The 8,461-nt window shown below is 37.7% G+C and overlaps 1 pseudogene; it reads left to right on the forward strand.

Moving 5' to 3' along the window:
- Nucleotides 1–2,356: 2,356 nt before the first annotated feature.
- On the forward strand, nucleotides 2,357–8,231 carry LOC131415565 (large ribosomal subunit protein eL29-like; annotated as a pseudogene).
- Nucleotides 8,232–8,461: the final 230 nt, after the last annotated feature.

The following is an 8,461-nucleotide window of genomic DNA, read 5'->3' on the forward strand; positions in this document are numbered from 1 at the left end:
ATGCCCTCCCAAAATTTATCTATTGAAGTCCTCACCCCCTGGACCTCAGAATGTGACTATATTTGGAGAAAGAGTCTTTAAACTGGCAATTAAGTGAAAATGAAGTCATTAGGATGGGCCTCAATTCAATATGACTAGTGCCCTTATAAGAAGAGGAGATTAGAACACAGATACACAGAGGGAAGACCATGTGAGTACACAGGGAGAAGAAGGCCATCTATAAGTCAAGGAGTGACACCTCAGAACCAACCCTACTGACACCTTGATCTTGAACTTCTAGCCTCCAGAATTTTAAGAAAATAAGTTTCTGTTGTTTAACCATCCAGTCTATGGTACTTTGTTATGACAGCCCTAGCAAACTAATATATCATGTACCACAAATTTGACTAGTTATGACCTTGCACCACCATAACCTTCAAGGCTAATGGTAGTGAAACTCTTGATTCTCCATGAGGCCTTTCCAGATCCCTTCAGTCAGGGAGACTTTCTCTGCATTCATTCTTTCTCCAGCACCAGATACTGATATTGGCACCTGCTTAATAAGAGAAAAATATATATACATAAAGATCTCTGACCTCAGAAAGTTTACATTCTAGTCAGAGGTAGTGTATGAGGTGGAAGAGACAGATAAAACACAATAAAAATAATAATCAAGTAAATTATCTTGTATGTTAGACAATGATAAATGTGATGGAAAAATTAGAAGAGAATAAGGGGGATTGATAGTGAGGAAGGCAGAATGCTTGTGTTTTAAAAAGGGCAGCCAGGGTAGTTTTCTTTGAGAGAATGGCATTGGAGCAAAGACATCAGGAGATGAGGAAGGGAGCTATGAAGATGTTTGGAGGAAGAGAGATCCAGGTAGAAGGAGCAGCCAGTGGCAAGGCCCTAAAGACAGAGCATTTCCTTCCTCAAGGAACCCAAAGAAGATTGGTGGCTGGAGCAGCACAAGTCATTGGAAGAGTAGGAAGGGATGAGAACAGAGAGGTAACAGGACCATGTAGACCACTTGAAGGACTTTGGCTTTTATTCTGAGTAAAATGTGGGGCTATTGCAAGGTTTTGAGCAAAAGAATGATGTGATCTAATTTACAGTTTTCAAAGGATCGCTCTGGATGCTGTGTTATAGGATCAAGGGCAAGAGAAGCAATGACGAGACCAGCTAGGAGGCTACTAAAATGATCCAGGCAAGAGATGATAGTGTTAAGGTGGCTTGGACAAGCACAATGGCAGTGGTGAAAAGAGCTCCTATTCTACTTTAAGGGAGACCCAACAGAATTTAGTGACGTGATGTGGAATGTGAAGAAAACAGAAGTAGTCTAGGATGACTCCAAAGTTTTGGGGCTGAGTGTATCAAAGGACTGAGGTGGCCATCAGCCTGACATAGGCAAGAGTGCAGGGGGTATAGGTTTCTAGGGTGTGGGTGGGAGTGGGGACTAGGAGTTCAATTTTGAATATATTGAGTTTGAGAAGTCTATTAAACATCCAAGTGGAAATGTTAAGTAAGCCATTGAATACAGTGATCTAGATTTCAGGAGAGAGAACAAAAACATAAATATGTTAGTAGTTAGCCTATAGTGATATTTAAAGTTATGGGACTAGAGGAGACCACCAAGGAAGTGAGTGCAGATAACGAATGGAAGACCACCAAGGCCTAAGCCTTGGGACACTTCAACAGTTAAGACATTGTCTTTGCCCTACTCCCTTGCTGGATCCTATTTATATTTATCTCTAATAAATTATGCATTTACCACAATCTGCCTTATGTGAATAATTGTCTATATTATACTTCCCCTACTAGATTATAAACCCTCAGCCTGCAGGGATATCTAACTATCTTCATGTCCCTAGAATATATATCCTATAGATTCTGCTTCTCTTGTGTACCCTGACTGATATATGTGTGTGTGTGCATGTGTACTAAGAGATTTATCGCAAGGAATAGGCTCATGATTGTGGGGACTGGCTAGGCAGGTCCAAAATCTGTAGGGCAGGAAGGGCAGGTTGGAAACTCTCAGACAGTTCACAGGCAGAATTTCTTCTTCCTCAGGAAAACCTCAGCTCTGTTCTTAAAGCCATTTATGTGATTGGATCAGGCCCACTCGGATTATCTAAGATAATCTCCTTTACATAAAGTCAACTAATTATAGACTTTAATCACATCTACAAGATACCTTCACTGCAACACCCAGATTAATATTTGATTGAATAACTGGGTACTATAGTGTAGCCAAGTTAACATATAAAACAGGCCATCACAGAGCTAATTGAAAAAGACAGAATCCACTGGTTGTAATAACTGTAAATTAAGTAATCTACTTCAGAACCTACTTTATGTAACATTTACTGAGCCCTACAGAATGCCGGGCACAGTGGCAGGTACAGGTATCCAAAGTCCCTGCCCCGGGTGAGCACACAGTCTGGGAGGAGAGACGAATACGTAAACTCTAAGATACATTAGGGCAGAGTAGTGGTCATCCACACCATGCAGTGCATCCACACAGAAAGGAGCAGAAAAAGTCTAAAGAAACCAATGAACTTTATTCAAGGATGTAAAATAAATTGATTCTTCAAGGAAAGAGCCAGTAGGGTTTGTCAGGGAGATAATATGCAAAAAGGCCCTCCCAGTAAAAGAATGGTGAGGTCAGTGTCGTTACTGGGAGAGTGTGTTAGGGGAAGGGAACATATTATAGAAGATAAGATATATTTGTTTCTATTTTTCTCTTTCCCCCCCAAAGGATTGAATTATTATCATTTTAGTGTATTTAAATCAAACTATAGGTCCCTAAGATGTATACTTACCTTCTGTAGAAGAAAAAAATAATTGTGCTTAATAATGATTTTTTTGTAAGGAAGTATTTAACATAGTTACAGTATAGTTTTTGAATTTCAATAACACGTATTGCTTGTTTTTCGTATTGCAAAATCCGTACATATTCATTGTAAAAAATTTAGAAATACTGACAAGTACAAGGAAGCAAATAAAATCACTATAATTTCAACTCCTTGAGATAGTTACTGTTAACATTTTTGGTGTATGTCCTTCCCATATTTTCTCTAAGCATATAAATTCATAAGAATGTTATTGGTTATTAAATGTATGAACACGGTAAGCACATTTTGTAACCTGCTTTCTTCCTTTAGCAATATACCATTAACATATTTCAATATTGTTATAAATTGTCTTCTATAAAATCTTTTTTAATGACTTCATAGTGTTCCATTGTAGAAATGTTCTTTATCCAATTTCCTACTTAGGGGACATTTTGGTGGATTCCAGATTTTACTATTAAAACAAGGCTACTATTTCCACCCTTATAGCCATATTTTTGGGAAAAAAAAAAAAATCTTGATTATTTCCCTAAAATACATTTCTAGAAGTATATTTGCAGAGTTAAAGAATATGCAAAAAAAATTAAGATTTTTGCTAGCTATTACCAAACTGCTCCAGAAACGTTGTGAGTGTATGTTTCATTGAATGAGTGACCTTTCCTCACATCTTCTTTATTTTAATCTTTACCTTTATATAGGTTAAAAAACAGCATTTTTATTTTAATTCTTATTTCTTGGATAATCAGTAGATAGTAAAATAGTATCAACTCTCAAAGAGCCCATTTTCTGGCAGGAGAGATATTTTACATGGTTTTAAGATTAAAACCATAATTTATGTAAATATATTTAAATATGTATTGTATGTAAATCTAGTTCACTCTTTCTAAAATTTTGCATCACTTTGTTCAGTCACACTAGTCCTGGCTGTTTGCCCAAGAGGGCAAACATCCTCCTCCAACCCCTCCACCAAAGCCTTTAAGCTTGCAGTTTTCCCTGCCTGGGATACTCTTTCCCCAAAAGACCACATGCCTGATTCTCTCATTTAAAAAAAAAAAAATGCCCCCCCATCACTCTGCGTCCCCTTACCCAGCTTTATTTTCCTTCATAGCACTTACTATTACCAGTCACAAAATCAAATATCTATTTGTTGTTGTCTTCATCAACTATCTCCCCAACTAGTGTGTAAGTGCAGTGAGGACAGGAGCTGTGTTTGATTTGCTGCCATATTCCTAGCACCTAAAATACTAGGTGCTCAACAAATAAACACACGTGTATCTGTGTAGCACTGAACAGAGAGGGATTTCAAGCCAGTTATCCTTGCACTAGACTTTTGAAAAGAACTTAAAGGAGATATGCCAGATCATCCCACTGATTGGCTGAATTTATTATTTCCAAGCTGAATATATTACAATTCTGACACTTCTTCCCACACCAGTTAGTAGTATAACATTCATTGAATACCAAGAAGCCCAAAGATTAATAAAGGGGAAGAATTTTAATGAACTAACACCTGGTGTGCAGGTCTTTAATTGGTTTCCAGAGGTGATCACCTTAACAGTTCTGCAAATCAGCGTGCGCTGGGAGAACAGAGACAAGTATTTACTTTAACCTATCCCTCTTAAGCAATTTTGCAGTCTTTTAAAATTCAATTAATAAAGCACTAAATCTGTTTAAATGAGCCCCTTGAAAAAGATTGGGCCCCAAATATGACTTATTTGACAAATCTATCTTGATTCTCAAGATGATTTCTGTTTTCAAGTTAAAGTCATGGGACACAGGTAGGAAAAAGAGCAATGAATTTCAAATCAAAATAACTCAGCCCTGCTCTTGATTCCTCAACAAAATAATTGTTTAACCTTGGGCAAATCATCTAATCTCTCATTCACAGCTTCCTGGCCCAACGATGTGAATAACAATATATACTGCCAGGGTTACTGTAGAAATTAGAAGAAATAATTCATTTTTTTAAACTTTGAAGCCTATAGAGTGCTAATAAATATTAGAATGACATCAGTATAATAATAATAATAATGGCTTTTTCTCTCAGTTATTGAGAATCCAAACCATAGTGGTTTGCCATTCAACAAGGGAGAATACTTTGATTTAAAAAAAAAAAAGGAAATATTTCAAAATGTATACTCAGAATGGATTTTTTTAAATGTCCAAAAAATTAAGTAGAAAAATATCTCCTGTGATGTCTCCAAAGCACTTTCAAAAACATCTACTAAAATTGCCACCAGACTAGTGAACTGACTAGTGTGAATTAAAATATTGATTTAAAATAAAGAAATGTTCATCCTTGAAATCTTAGAAAGAGAAAATTTTATTCATACAAGTATAATAGAAGATGGTACCTAAAAGGGGAGGTATCATTTGTCTAATTCTTATTGAAAACCATCTAGACTTAGGTACTTAGGTACCTGGATAATATCTAGTCCTTCAAACCAAACCATCAATCCCCACTTTATATTTTATCTCAGGATTACATAGGGCAAAAGAATGAAAGAAAATATTGCTAAAAGCAGCACATTTACATCCATCACAAAATGATCATACCACTTCCCTTGTAGCCCAGAGTGCATTTAACATTAATTGAAGAGAGAGAGGAAAATGAACTAAAAGGAATAGGGATATTTTTCCTAGAAAGAAAAAATATTTTTCTTTTCGAAAATATTACTGAGGGAGCTTTTCACTTCTGTCCAAGATGGAGGAGCAGGAACCGAATTTACCCCCCTGCTAGAAACAGCTGAAAAACCAGACAAAATATATAAAGCGGTGGTTTTTATTCCATTGAACGTGACTGACAAAGGATGGAGATCCCTGAAAGGTGAGAAACAAATGAGGTGAGCCCTACGGTTGTTTCAGTATACTTCCTTAAGAGAATTTCCAGGCCACGACACAGAGAAAGGGAATGTGAGGAAAACTTGGTTGTTTGCCTGAGTTGAGGAGACCTTGCTGAGACTCAAGAGAGGCCAAGACAGCTTGAGTTCCCTGGGCAGAGTACTGCAGATGAGAGAGCTGCACAAAAAAAGGACTTTAGGATATCTGGAGAGGATTCTCCTCATGACTTCAGCTGAGTACTGATCAGAATGTTTATGAGCTAACTACCCAAGACTGGGGAAAGAACCACCTGACAGAATTAAAGGAAACAATCCTGGGAGCTGAGAACTGGAACTAGTCCCTGTTCCCACCAGCTAGAATGAAAAAACTCACACGGGCATACCTCGGAGATATTGTGCGTTTGGTTCTAGATCACTGCAATAAAGTGAATTTTGCAATGAATCGAGTCATATGAATTTTTTGGTTTCTCAGTGCATATAAAAGTTATGTTTACACTATACTGTAGTCCATTAAGTGCGCAATAGCATTATGTCTAAAAACAATGTACTTAATTAAAAAATATTTTATAGCTATAAAATGCTCACCATCATCTGAGCCTTCAGCAAGTCGTAATCTTTTTGCTGGTGGAGGGTTCTTGTAAAAAATGCAATATCTGTGAAGCACAATAAAGTGAAGCATAATAAAATGAGGTATGCCTGTAAGAGGAATCAGAGAGAGGCTTCAGGAAGATTTTTCCTTCAGTAATAGGTCAAAATTAGCTCTAGATTAAATGCAGCTTTGCTCTCACCTAAAAAAGCTCAAGAGGAAGACCAAAGGGGATCAAACTGTTTCCAAGTAACTTAACTGCATCCCAGAACAAAGGGCAAGAATATTATGGGAATACAGAAATCAAGAAGATGAAATTCTCAGTGTCTAACATCCAAGTAAAAATTACCAGGCATGCAAAGAAGAAAAAAAAAAAAAATTGACCCACAATAATGATGAAAATCAATGAATTGAAATAAGCCTAAAAATTACATAGATGATAAAACTTTAAACAGGGCATAACTGTATGCCACAGGTTTAGAAAGATAGAAGAAATATCAAATATGTTATATAGAGATACAGAAAACATGAAAATCAAACTTATAAAAATGAAAACTAGAGCCAGCCCTTATACCCTAATGGTTAAAGTTTGGTGCGCTCTGCTTCGGTGACCCAGGTTCAGTTCCTGGGCATGGAACCAGTCTGTCAGTTGCCATGCTGTGGCAGCAGCTCATATAGAAGAACTAGAAGAACTTACGACTAGAAGATACAACTATGTAGTGGGGAGGAAAAAATAAGACGAAGATTGGCAACAGATGTTAGCTCAGGGTGACTCTTTCCCAGCAAAAAAAGAAAACTTAAAAAAGATAAAAATCTGCAAATAAATAAATAAAAATGAAACCTACAAAGTATGAGATGAAAAATACACTGACTAGGGTGAAATGCTTGCTGTTTATTGCAGGAAAAAAGATAGTGAACTTGAAGGCATAGAAATAGAAGCTATCTAAAATGAAACTCAGAGAGAAATATTTTTTAAATGAACAGATCAGCAGTCAGCTGTGGAGCAACTTCAAGCAGTCTAATATACATGTAATTGGAGTCCCCAAGGGAATAATAAAAAAATTTGAAAAAGTAATGGTTGAATGTTTTCTGAATTATATGAAAATTTTAAACTGCAGATCCAAAGTGTTCACTGAACGCCAAGCACAAGGAACATGAAGGAACATGCATCAAGACACAGTATAATCAAATAACTTACAAAGTGGTAAAAAGTATACAAAGAAACGAATACAAAAAAAGATACAGCATGTACAGAAAAGCAAGAAGAACGACAGCAGATTACTAGTTGAAAATAATGCAAGCAAGAAGAGAGAGCAACATCTTTAAAGCATGGAAATAAAAACACTGTCATACTGGAAATCTTGACCTAATAAAAATATCTTTCAAGAAGAAGGCAAAATAAAGACTTTTTAGACAAACCAAAGATGAAAGAATTGATCAGCAGCAGACTTGCACTAAAATAAATGTTAAAGGAGTTTCTTGCTTTTTCTCTTCCAGTCTCAGGCACTTCAGGAGCCAGGCAGGCTTCAGTGCAGACGTGGCCAACTGCAAGAACCACACCACACACAACCAGTTCCAAAAATGACACAAAAACGGCGTCAGGAAACCTCGGTCACAAAGGGATGCATCTCTTACGGGGGTGGACCGCAAGTTCCTGAGGAACATGGGCTTTGCCAAGAGGCGTAAGTAGGACCTGGCGAGGAGGCAGGCCCATAATGCCAAGGCCATGAATGTGTGTGCTGAGGTTATGGAGGCCCTCCTAAAGCCCAAGGAGGAGAAGGCCAGGATCCCAAATGGTGTCAGCTTCAAGCTCAATGGCCTTGCCTACATTGCTCAGCCCCTGTTGGGACACATGCTCCACACTCATACTGCATCACCAAGGATCTCAGGCTCTGCCCATCAAAGGCCACAGCTGCGGCTCCAGCTCCAGCTCAGGCTCTCAAAGGTGCCCAGGCCCCTGTGAAACCTCCAGAGTAGAGGCTGCTATCTGCCAATGGGAGGATGGAAGGACTGGTATTACCCTTGGGCTGCTGTCTGCATGGGGCTGGTGTCCTCCTGTACTATTTGTACAAATAAAACTGAGGCAGGGGGAAAAAAAGAAAGAATTTCTTCGGGCAGGAGGAAAATAATACCAGATGGAAATCTAGACCTAGACAAAAGAACAAAGGGCATCAGCAATGACAAATATCTGGATAAATAGAAAATAA

Source organism: Diceros bicornis, chromosome 17 (genome assembly GCF_020826845.1).
Source record: "Diceros bicornis minor isolate mBicDic1 chromosome 17, mDicBic1.mat.cur, whole genome shotgun sequence".
In the NCBI taxonomy this organism is placed as follows: Eukaryota; Metazoa; Chordata; class Mammalia; order Perissodactyla; family Rhinocerotidae; genus Diceros; species Diceros bicornis.